General features: G+C 43.0%; 1 long non-coding RNA gene across 1 annotated transcript; it reads right to left on the reverse strand.

The window, feature by feature from the left end:
• Positions 1-1546: 1546 nt before the first annotated feature.
• On the reverse strand, positions 1547-12384 carry LOC137544494 (uncharacterized). Its single transcript, XR_011025885.1, has 3 exons — positions 12115-12384; positions 11429-11604; positions 1547-2221 (listed from the first exon to the last, which is right to left on the reverse strand). It is a non-coding gene; the product is annotated as an uncharacterized lncRNA (long non-coding RNA).
• Between the last annotated feature and the right edge of the window lie 846 nt (positions 12385-13230).

A 13230-nucleotide genomic window follows, 5' to 3' on the forward strand; every position in this document is an offset into this window, starting at 1 on the left:
TGTTATTTAGTATATATAAGAGATTCCTGTGTACACATCATATATACAGTCACAATCAGATGTGTATATCTGACCTTAAAAATACGGGGACTGCTTTATTGATGGAGCACAAGTAACTAATTTTGATTGGTTTATTTCATTTTTGTGAACTAAGCACAGTTATTACTGTATATATACATTATTTTTAATGACTATTATCTGAGAAATAGAACATTTTATCATATTTTCTATTTTAATTACAGTTACAAATTCATTAGGAGTCGGAGTCGGTGCATTTTTTCCCAACTCCGACTCCAGGCACCCAAAATTGCCCGACTCCACAGCCCTGGTAAAAAGCCCAACTTTTAAATCTTTCTCAAACTGAACAATCTCCTAGTTATCAATTGCATCCACTAGGAGGCAGCAAGTAAATGAAAAATGTATTTACTGCTCTACAATGATCTAAAAAAATACTAATTTAATGGGGTGTTTAGTTTTCTACAACCTAGGTTCTCAACATGTGGTACGCGTACCCCAGGGGGTACTTCTGATGGGTCCAGGGGGTACTCGGGCTTGATATACTTAACCAAGAATAACAAATTTAGAGATTTAGAAAATTATAATTCTTATTTAAACATCATCAAATTAGTATTTTAGCTAATTAAAAGCAATAATAAATGCTTGCACACGGTTTACAACCAATTATCATGTACTACGATTAAATATATATTTGTCAAGGGGTACTTGTGATAATGTTTACTATGCTAGGGGGTACTCGATGAGTACAGGGTTTTAAAAGGGGTACACACTAATAAAATGTTGAGAAACACTGTTCTACAACACACTTCATTTCCTAACTTTACAGATTTATTTGGACTTAATGTACTGTAATTTAATTAGAAACAATTTTAATGTTGATGTTCACAAAGCTAATAAGTGATGTACACACACACCTAAACCAACAAACTTGAGCATTCTATGTGTAGTAGCAATGCTGAAAGAACGTTCCTGAAAACTGTTATTTTCAAGTTAAGGGGTTACATTTTAACAGTGAAATGAGCACTTTAGCAAAACAAACTTGATGCAGCTAGTACAGTGGCTGAGATGCAAACCGTGCTGCACATAATTCACTTCCAATTAATAAACTGCTTAAAAAGAGAGAGTCTGAAGCAAGAATAAAACTCGCTTTTTCCCTTATATTCAGCAGGGGCACGTTTGCCCCTGCTAAAACGCCAATATCCCGCGGCAGAACGGGGGTCCTTTACCCCCCAAATCCCCTCCGTGCTGTGCGGGGAGGACTTCCTGCTTGAGGCAGGGCTAACGGCCACAGCCCTGCCTCTCAGCGTGTCTATCAGAGCTGATAGCCGCCTCTCCCCGCCCCTCTCAGTCTTCCTTCACTGAGAGAGGCAGGGAGGAGGCAGAGATCCGCCGCGGATGGACGCGCATGGGGCAGAGCTACAGCTCATAGCTCTGCCTCCATGAGCAGCAAAATCTATGACCAAGTTGGTCGTACTACTAATGTTCTATTAAAATATAAATACTACATATACAAATTACAAAAAAAACATTTCTTCACTTCAGTGTCACTTTATTCTGCATATCATTAGATTTTCTTTTCACTCCATCATCTGTGTATGACTGGAATCTGAATATCAGCTGGTTACTTCACCCTTTATCTGCCTAGAACCATGTGAGTTATTTCAATATTCACAGAATAGCAACATGCACACTTTTGCTACCATGCTTAGCCTAAAGTTAATACCAGTCCAATACTCAACACAAAAGTGGTTTGCTAAAGAACAAATGCAATAAAGAGCAGAAACATTTCACGTCATTTCATCAAACAGCTAATCATATGCTAGGAAATGTTGGGTTTCATGGATGGAAGGCAGAAAGAAATGGAAGTGAGTGTGTCACACGTGAGTTGTCATCACTGGGAGTCTGAATGGCTCAATAGTTCAATATATCAAGCAAAGATCAAGTATCTGCATGCAGTGTGGTGTAGGAACTGATCACTATCCTGCCGATTTCCAGAGAATCTTGGTCATTTGCCAGCAACATCCAGTCAGTGGAGCCATAGAAGCATGAAGATACTGCCCACATCTGGCAAGGCAGTAGTTTGTCTAGTTATCTCCATGGGCAAACACCACTGCCCCCTAACTATACAAACTACTACCTCAGCCAGACATGAGTAAGCCAAGCTTCCCAGTACAACCGTCTCATGCATACGGTCTTCTAAATTCTGCAACAAAGGAAAAAGAAACAAATACTGAGACTATATTACATGTGCACACATGATGAAGTAGCAGTGCCCATTCTACAATATGGATAACAGAAATAGATTCCCCAAATATAGAATAGTATTAAATACAATCATTAGCATTACAGGGGAACAAAAACTGGCTGATACTTGTCCTACCTACTTACCCATCACCACTGCATATAAACCACCACTGCATATAAGCCACAGTAATCATCCCAGTATCAAAAAAAATACTCAACCTCAGGGATACCTTTTGTGATGGAGTACATCCTCCTTGGATTGATATTGTGTGCAGAGAGAATCAGAATGGATCTGATATACTGGAGGTCTGTTCAGCTTTTACCACCATCATACAGTGCAGACTAATGCTTTCAGAAATAAAAATAAATAAATAATAATACAAACCCATAGGTCCTGAATTAATAAGGTCACTTGAGCTGCAGGCGACTGGCAAATAAAAATGATTCTGCAAACCTACCCTGGGTTTAGTAATAATTGCCTGCTAGTAGATGGTGAGGGATTGCAATCATACAAAACCAGGGCGAGAACTGCTGAAAGATCAGTGAATTAGCAAATCTGCTTTTGAAATCCCACACACAAGGCAACAGTCTTGGTTTTGCTTTGTTCTTAATCATTAAAATTACACTGTGTTGTATTTAGAACCTAAAGTTCTTAAAGTGGCCAACCACTTGAAGATCTTACCTGTCAATACTTGATTGGCGGTGGATCGCGAGTGCATCACTAGTGGCATTCAATTTGACTCCCGTGCTCGGTGGCTTTTCTCCAGGCCACGGGACTCCTCCTTCCTGTGTCATGTGACAAAAGGTAGAGTTCAAACACTACAGGTCCAGCATGCATGCCGCTAAACCTCTAGTTTTTGAACGCCAGCTTTTATCATATGACAGAGACAAGAAGCCCAGTGGCCTGGAGAAAAGCCACCGAACACAAGAAGAGTCACACAAGTGGGAAGGGTGAGAGCTATACTGCTAACACTGAGCACAAATAGAGTAGATCTGGGCAGCCAGCGGCTCCATGGATTTTCTATCAATTTCATACGGAATATGGATAAAAATCTGTGTTCAGTGTGTGGGCAGCTAACAGATTCTTTCTGATTGAACTCGATTAGATAGGGATCTATCAAGTGGTCAATCTGGTGGCCATCTATAAGTGTATGGCTACCTTTACCGAAAGTTTGTTTAGGAAACTATTCACAGAATTAATAAATTAAAAAAAAAAACAAAAACAAAAAAACAATCGACCCTTCAGCAACCCTTTATATAGCCTCATGGGATCCATCCAAAATTTCACCTAACAATCTTATATGCATCTAGGACAAGTATGCAGGGTCCCTGACTTTCTCCAATGATCTCCCCATGGACAGGAGATACAGGGCAGTGTGAATATTCTAACATTAAAGGAAACCGGAGCTCTGTTAAATAAAAAGATTTATACATACCTGGGGCTTCCTCCAGTCCCATCCGCTCGAATCGCTCACACGCCGCCATCCTCAGTCTTCCCGCAGCTCTGGTATCAGGTCCCCACACTTCTGTCAGACCGAGACAGTCTGATGTAAGAGAAGTGTGCCCTCTACGTATCTCCACAGAAGCTTCTGGAGAAATACACAAAGAGGGCACTTCTCCTGCATAGACCGGCTCTGACTGATGGCAGTGGTGGGACCCAGTACCGAAGCTGCAAGCAGCGAAAGATGGTAGCGTGGGATCGATCCGAGCGGATGGGGCTAGAAGGAAGCCCCAGTTATGTATAAATCTTTATTTAACACAGCTCTGGTACACTTTAAGCTGTCACTGTGCCTCTACATCCAGGTGAAAGTAGTAGGGTTTATAGCTTATGCATGTCAGCTGTGTAGTGTACTGGTAAGGCTGTTGCCTTTGATGTAGGATTTGAGCCTTTTACCAGGGTTCAAACCCAGCTCAAGCCAGTAAATAAAACAATAAGAAATCAAGGCAAGGTTCCCTTATCAACCTGGTCACCTGTGGAGCATGTAAAGCACTTAAAGGGACTCCGAGCAGTGCAGAAACTATGGAAAGATGCACATCATTTTAAAGCTCTCTTTCTCCTCTTTCCAATGATATATAAACCGCCACCCTACGCCTTTTAGTTTTCGCTATTTTCGCGATTGAATTTGCAGCGGCCGCGATTTCGATCGCGAAAATAGAGAAAACTAAAAGGCGTAGGGAAACGATTTAGGTGTCGTCAGAAAGAGGAGAAAGAGAGCTTTAAAATGATATCCATCTTTCCATAGTTATATTGTATTACACAGGGCGACTTTTTGTCAAAGTCAGCAGCTGTATTCAGCAGAATGGAGCTGCTGACACTGGGGAAAGTGTCGGCCTGTGTAATACAATATAACTATGGCTTGATGGATATCATTTTAAAGCTCTCTTTCTCCTCTTTCTGACGACACCTAAATCGTTGCCCTACACCTTTTAGTTTTCTCTATTTTCGCGATCGAAATCGCGGCCGCGGCAATTTCGATCGCGAAAATAGCGAAAACTAAAAGACGTAGGGTGGTGGTTTATATATCATTGGAAAGAGGAGAAAGAGAGCTTTAAAATGATATGCATCTTTCCATAGTTTCTGCACTGCTCGGAGTCCCTTTAAGTGGCTGCGGCCCTGAGGCACTGAGTCCAACAGGACAAAAAGTGTGATATAAGGGTTCTGTATCTTGACTATAAAAGTTATGCAATGCAATAAAAACACAACTTGTGGAGCATCTCTGAACAGGTTAGCCACATAGGTATAGAAAAAGAGCATTCTGGAGAAGGCAAGTCTATCACCCGTAACGACAGAGCGACACACCACTCTATGAAACAGAGCATGGACAAATTGTGCAACAATCTCAGAATAATTTTTCTCAACGTAAAGTTGCAAAGAGTTGAGATTTTGACATGTTTAGAACAAAATATAATTAAGATTCAGGGAATCTAGAAAAATCTCTGTACACAATAATCAAAGGGCAAAAGCTAATACTGAATGCCATGATCTTGGGGCCATCCGGCAACACTGCATTAACAACAAGACTGAGGTGAAAATAATTGCATGGGTTTAGCATCACCTTTAAAAAGGCACTTTCTGAACAGAGCTCATCACTAACAAACACAGAACATTTATATCGCACTTTTCTCCTGGCGGACTCAAAGCGCCAGAGCTGCAGCCACTAGGACGCGCTCTATAGGCAGTAGCAGTGTTAGGGAGACTTGTCCAATGACTCCTAAAATAGGTGCTGGCTTACTGAACAGCCAGATTTGAACCCAGGTCTCCTGTTTCAGAGGCAGAGCCCTTAACCATTACACTATCCAGCCAGTACTACATCACTATAGCCACAAATGCAAGTTCAACATGGAAAATATAATAAAATAAGTGCTACTTACTGGGGGCTTCCTCCAGCCCCCGGTAAGTAGCACTTATTTTATTACATTTTCCCTGATGACTCCTTTAAGGGAAAAAAAAAAAAAAAAAACACCTGTTTCAGAAACACTGCCAGACTGCCCTGTAGTCTCACTAAATCAAAATGTAAAATTGTTTTGGAAATCACAAACAATGCATTCTTCAGTCTAAAGTGGAGAAAAGCAACCCAGCTTGTTATCAGTGTTCAGTTGAAAAGCTAGCATCTGTGTGTGATATTGTGTGCGATATCCTCCTCCACCCTATCCTCCCCTCACATCCTTCACTCCTACTACCACCGAGGAAGTCAATCACCCACTGCAGACTTCCCATACCACTACTCCCCCCCCCCCCCCCCCCTTGACCCCATCCCTTCTGATTTACTCCAGCCTCACTTCACGGAATTGGCCCCAGTCCTCACTACCCTGTACAACCTCTCCCTAGCCACAGGCACCTTCCCCTCAGACTTCAAGCAGGCCACTGTACTACCCCTGCTCAAGAAACCCTCCCTCGACCCCTCGCTACCCTCCAACTACCGTCCTATCTCCCTCCTCCCCATTGCCTCAAAACTCCTTGAGCGTCTGGTTTACAAACGCCTGACCCAGTACCTCAATGCCAACTCACTGCTAGACCCACTGCAATCTGGATTTCGGCCCGCCCACTCAACCGAAACTGCTCTCACCAAAGTGGTCAACGACCTTGCCTTAGCTAAAGCTGAAGGTAAATACTCCCTTCTCCTCCTTGACCTTTCAGAAGCTTTTGACACAGTAGATCATCCCCTACTCCTCCAGTCCTTGGGCATTCACAATCTCACCCTGTCCTGGCTTTCATCCTTCCTCTCCAACCGCTCCTTCACGACCGCCTTTAATCAATGAGTCCTCGTCCACCCCCTCTCGGTGGGAGTCCCCCAAGGTTTGGTCCTTGGCCCTCTACTGTTCACCCTATACATTGGCAAGGTTATCTCATCCATGGGTTTTAACTATCATCTGTATGCAGATGACACCCAGATCTACATCCACACCCCTGACATATCCACCACTACCATGGACAAAGTCTCCTCCTGCCTATCAGCCATCTCCTCCTGGATGTCCGCTAGATTCCTGAAACTAAATCTAGACAAAACGGAATTTATGATCTTCTCACCCCGGCCATCCACGAACCTCCCAGATGTGCATGTCACTGTTAACCACACTACCATTCGCCCTACCTCTCAAGCACACTGTCTGGGTGTCACCCTGGACTCCGCACTCTCCTTCACTTCACACATCCAAAACCTCACAAAGCCCTGCAACTTCCACCTTCGTAACATCTGTTAGATTCGCCCTTTCCTGACCTCTGCCACCACCAAACTCCTCATCCATGTCCTCATAATTTCCCGCCTTGACTACTGCAATGCCCTGCTGTCTGGTCTCCCTATGACCCGAACAGCCCCACTGCAGTCCATCATGAATGCGGCAGCCAGATTTATCCACTGCTCCCATCGCTCCACCACAGCAGATCCCCACCTAGAATCCCTCCACTGGCTTCCTATCCAGTCCAGAATCAGATTCAAGATACTGTGTCTGACCTACAAATCTGTCCACAAAACCTGTCCAACCTACATTTCCGATCTTACTCAGAGGTACACACCTAGCCGCTCACTCCGCTCTTCCAATGAACTTCGCCTAACCGCCCCCCGCATCACCCAGTCCCATGCACGCCTCCAGGACTTCTCAAGAGCTGCTCCAACACTATGGAACTCCCTACCTCCACCCATTAGGGAATCCCCCTCCTTCAACATCTTCAAGAAAGCCCTCAAAACTCACTTTTTCACTCTGGCCTACTACCCCTCACAAGTGCTCTAAACCCACAGCTGAACTCTGGACCCCTACCGTTTATGTCCTTACCTCTCCTTCTAGATTGTAAGCCTTTGGGCAGGGTCCTCCTCCTTTTGTCTCCTACATGATCATGCACCTCCATTACTGTGCACCCATGTTATGCATCTGACTGAACCTAACTTGCCTAATCTCCATGCTCCATCCAGTGACTGACTAAGCATTACCTTGTACTCATACTGTGCTGTGTGATCTGGTTTTCTTGTATTCCTGTATTGTCATATTGCTGTTTGTCACCCCTAAATATTGTCTGTAACCTAAATTAATGTCCAGCGCTGCGTAATATGTGGGCACTTTATAAATACAATTAAAAAATAAGTGCGCAAGTGCACATGGGTAGCTAGCACATTTGGGAAGGCACCATTAATGATGAATGACATACAGGTATTGAAACAACTCAAGCTGCCATCCTAAACAGCATATTTTTCAGGAAAGGCATTGCTTATTTTAACATATGAAACATATTGTTAGCAATAAACTTAAAATTAACATGTGATTTCTCCTCCCCCCTACTATGACCAGATTGTGTAGGTAAATCCTCATACTACATGGGAGGTGGTAAAATTGGTCAGTGATTAGACAATCATAATTGATAGTGTGTGCAAGACTTAATACTTTTAGCTACAGACCAAGAACAAGCAAACAGATTAAGGCCCCACTAGCAGCACTTTTCTAAGCACTAGCAATGTAATGCTGCGGGGGATAAAAAAAAAAAAAAAAAATATATATATATATATATATATATATATATATATATATATATATATATATATATATATATATATATATATATATATATATATATATATATATATATATATATAATAATAATAATAATAATAAGTATATTATGTGAGCCTATCAGAAGCTGGTTAGTTTGTTTATAAACACTGCCTAAAACTGTTAATTACAAGCCAGGTTTGCAGCACAGAGTGGTAGAAACAGCACAGAGGGGCCCAGGAGAACATAATGAATAGAATGGTATGCTTTTTGCTGTAAAAATGTTAGAGTACAGATTCTCTTTAAACCAGTGCAAGCTAAACAGGAGAACCTAAAGATTAGGACTGATCTTTTTTTTTTTAGCAACTGCTCCTCTTCTTTAGCACCAGTTTTACTTTATTTTTTCCTAGCAATGTTTTTGGGAGAAAAAAAAAAAAATCTGCTTTAGGCCATCTGCACACTGCATGCGATTCTGATTTTTAATCGTTACTGCATGCTGCGTTTTTTTTCTGCATTTTTCTGTTGACAGCATTCAGTGAAAATCGGAATTGCAAATCAGAATCGCAAATCGGATGTGCAGTGTGCAGATAGCCTTACTGTTCATTTGAGATACTGCTGCCATAGAGCCGTCCACAAACTCCCACCTTACAGCAGTAGTAGTAGTAGTAGTAGTAGTTAGCAGCACAGGGCAGAAACCTTTGCTACCCATTTTCAACACGTGGACTGATCCACTGACTGGAAGCAAACTGTAGTTTCTTTAAGACAAATGGTCAAATGTCTTTTCTAAGCACACAAAAACAATATACTGTATATACACTCGCAAGCAAGCCGAATTTTGGACCCACAAAAAGTGGGTCAAAAGTTGGGGGGGGGGGGGGGGGGTCGGCTTGCTTGCGAGTGATGTGCCTGAGGGTCGTCCCCCCCGCCCTCTCCCACTCGCTCCCCCCACAGCCGCTGCTATTACCTTAGCTCCGCGGCTTCCTATTCCCCTGTCCTGCTCTTAATTAACAGCAGCTCGCCCCACGGTGGCTGCTGCGTGATGAAGGAGGAAGTGCAGAGAGAGGTTCCCATAGTAACCAGGAAGCTACTCTCTGCGACTTCCTCCGTCATCACGTAGAAGCCGCCGTGGGGCGAGCTGCTGTGAATTAAGAGCAGGACAGGGGAATAGGAAGCCGCGGAGCTAAGGTAATAGCAGCGGCCGGGGGGGGGGCTATACTAGCTATACTGGCCACTATACTAGCTATCCTGGGCACTACCTTCCCATACTGGGACACACTAGGGGGGGGGGGGTATATATGGTATTCAAGTTAAAATATTATTTGCCATTAACCCTTGCAATGTGTAAAGCCAAATAAGAAGGCCAATTTCCCAAATACAGGAAATAATTTTGATTTCAAAAGGGGTGGAGCCTCTTGTAATGTTACTCCTGTCTTTTGTCCCTTTAGGGAGACTTTCTCACTGTCAGTGGAATCCACAATGGATCAACATGGCTACATTATGGGGAGACAGAAAAAGACAAACTTGAGACGAAGCAACCTCATGTATTTTACCATATATATATCAGTGGGGACATTATAGAAAACACCTACCCCGCTCGGTTTCATTCTTCACTGCTCAGCCTGCTTGTTATCAGCCCTAATGAAATCCCAGACTGAGCATTCTGGCTTTGCTGAGGAATCATTATAGCTGAGTCATTATAGCAGAGCCATAAGGGAGCAGGCTTGGCCTTGAAAAGACAGAAGACAGACTCAGCTATAATGATTCCTGAGCAAAGTCAGACTGAATGCTCAGTAGGGGATTTTATCAGGGCTGATTAGAAGCAGGCTGAGCAGTGAAGAATGAAAGGCAGTTTCGGAAATAGCAAGTTGCATGCTGAAGTGTAACAACAATTTAATGACAATAATGAGCCTCAGATCCTGTCCCCAAACAGGTACCAGGTTCCACTAGGATGCAACACTAAAAACTATGGAGTGGTTCTGAAAAATAAGAACTGATTTTAGCATTAGTAGGGTTATTGAAGAGTAAATACCATGTCCACAGTGGTAAGGTCTTTTTCCCGCTGGGGGCTGAACTGTGCACGTCAGGCAGTTCAGCCTCCCAGATGCTGGGAAGAAAAAAAAAAAAGCCACTTGGCTGCAAGGCAGCGCTTGGAAACACTGACAGTTGGTGGCGATACCCGGCAGGCAAAAAAAAGGTCATGTCACGTCTGAGGATGGCAACAGCTGTGCTCAGATGCAACTTAAGGCCCTTACACACGCTCAACAAAACTGCCTGATTGTCGTCTCACTTTAGTCTGTTTTAAACTGTTGGATGACAATCAGGCATGTGTACGCGTGCGAACGACTTGATGAGCGACTGATAACAGGAGTTTTGAACGATGCAACTGTCAGATCTATGTTGGCCTACGATCGTCTGATATTGTGCAGTTGGTCCATGTGTACAAGTCGTTTGAATGACTTGTACTAGTTTTAAATGCTTAGTCTGTCGTGCGCATTATGTAAATGACTTAGTTGTTTGTCCGTCTGTTGTCCTAGACATGTGGACAAAGGTCGTGGAGGTCATCAGGTCGTGCGTGCGTGCATGTACATGTTGTGCAGTCGTTGGGCGTGTGTATGCAGCTTGAATGGTGCGGCCGCCCGTTCACTGTCCTTGCCAAAAACTAGCAAAAGCCTGGCCAGTGAATATGGCAGCTGACAGGTGGTGAATTTACCACTTTCAGCTGCTCGTGACGTGACCAAAAACAGAAGTATTTTGGTGCCTTTTCTATCTTCTGATAGAAGCAAAATAAATGATGCAATGTATTTAAATTGTTTATCAAAGGGTAATTTTTTATCTTCCTATATCGATCGGTTATCAGTATTGTTCAGGGCTATTAACTTGAATGGGGAGGGACCTCTTCTTCAGTACTTCTAATGTATGCAGAATTATCACTAGCACCCACAATTTATGGTAAAGTGCTGCATAACATGTGGTTATTTATTAATGAAAGGCAATACTAATAGAAATCAGATGCACTACTATTAACTTAAGTTACATTAACTTTTTTCCTATTTAGTGCTACCATGATGCGGTTTGTCATCTTAAACAGCCCAAACGCTAACTGCAAATGTAGCAGTTATACAGAGTACAGTTTAACTGTAAAGCAATGGGTTAAAAAAAATCCCCGCTATGCTTCAGCCATCCTTACTGCAAAGGGAAAAGGTGGTGCAATGACTTGCTCCCTCGCGAACCTATCGCAAGATCCATACACTTTAAAATCCAGACAGTTAACCAATGAGATCAGTTAGGGCGGGATTCAGCAAGGTTAGGCTGTCTCATTCTGCCACGCGTGCATCCATCAGAAGTCACTGCTGCAGACCAGGCCTGGAAGCATTAAAGAAAGCATGTGTTAGCAGCAGAACACACACTATTAGGAGTCATGAACTTGACTCTCTGCAGCTAAAATGCAGTAGTTTACAACAAGAAATACACATATGATCTTTGCTTATTAAATTTAGTACAGTATATGCATGTTGGCAGAGTACACAAATATAACTGAGCATAGTAATAGTACAGACATTTTCTACAGTGCTTCAGAATACCTTACACTGTTTATGCCATGTCCTTCTAAAGGAATTTGCAATATTCGGGTGTCTCAGTGTCAGCAAGCAGTGACTTCACACATTCTACTGTGTAAATGGCTGTAAAAGCTGCAGACATAGGGTTTATGGTACTGCTTGTCCATCACATCAATAGAACCCAGCGTCCATAATATCTGGCCTGCTGCAGATGTTAAATGCAGATCACTGCAGGCAGAATATGTCTATCAGAACACGTGCACGATGCAAGAACAACCAGATACAGTATAATATGATTAGACAGCAATGAACTCACCACCACCCCGGACAGCTCTAGGTGGGTTGTGTGATAAACAGGATCCTTTGAAATAACTTCCCTCCTGAACACACCGCGCCCCACAGACACAGGCGAGTCTCTAGCACAGCAATGGTCAGCGGAATCCTCAGCACTCTGTGCGGTTACATCGGGAATGGCGCTATGTAAGCCGAGCATGCTGCAAGCACTCACCATCCAGACACTGCCCAGTGTGCCCACTGCTGCACAGTGCACACCACTCCGCTCACTTCTACATACAGTACTCCCCCTTTCCAACAACGCACGTTGCACGCAGCCCAGCCCTGCGACGTAATATGGCACTGAACCAATAAAACATCGCTTCTATTTCCCTTTTCTTTTTTTTTCTTAAAGGGATAGGCAGTAGTTAGGAGCTCTGACTTTGTGAGTGATGATGACAGTGAATCACCTAAGTGCAATTTTGCCTAACTGGAAATTTGAAAGTATTAAGCTTTACAGAAGTCAAAGGTTACTTTTATAATACATCACTTCAAGACCGAAATTAAATATGTAAAGTATTGTTGTATACCTTTATATACACATTTAGTACCATAACTAGTCAATAACACACCTATAGGCGTTAATGACAGGGGTTCTTTCGCGAAAAAAGTAAAAAAATGTGACAGATGACAGGTTTTGGGCCAGTCCAGCTTTTTAAGGGGGATTCTCAGGGCTTTCTTTGTTTTCAACAGCATTTCCTGAACAACAGTTGCAAAATCTAACTGACATAATAGTGTGCAAGTGATTAGGGAGGCCGGCTGGTATCTTGCTATTTTGGCAGTTAAACTATTGTTCTGGAAATGCTGTTGAAAACAAAGAAAGCCCTGAGAATCCCCCTTAAAAAGATGGACTGGCCCAAAACCTGTCATCTGTCAAATTTTTTAACTGCCTACTTTTTTCGCGAAATAACCCCTTTAAATGAAAACTGTAATGACTTAAAAAAAAAAGTTTCACTTAAAGGGAAGGTTCAGGGAGGGTGGGTTAAAAATAAAAATCAAATTCCACTTACCTGGGGCTTCCTCCAGCCCGTGGCAGGCAGGAGGTGCCCTCGCCGCCGCTCCGCAGGCTCCCGGTGGTCTCCGGTGGCGCGCCCGACCT

This window comes from Hyperolius riggenbachi, chromosome 2, assembly GCF_040937935.1.
Source record: "Hyperolius riggenbachi isolate aHypRig1 chromosome 2, aHypRig1.pri, whole genome shotgun sequence".
NCBI classification, from domain to species: Eukaryota; Metazoa; Chordata; class Amphibia; order Anura; family Hyperoliidae; genus Hyperolius; species Hyperolius riggenbachi.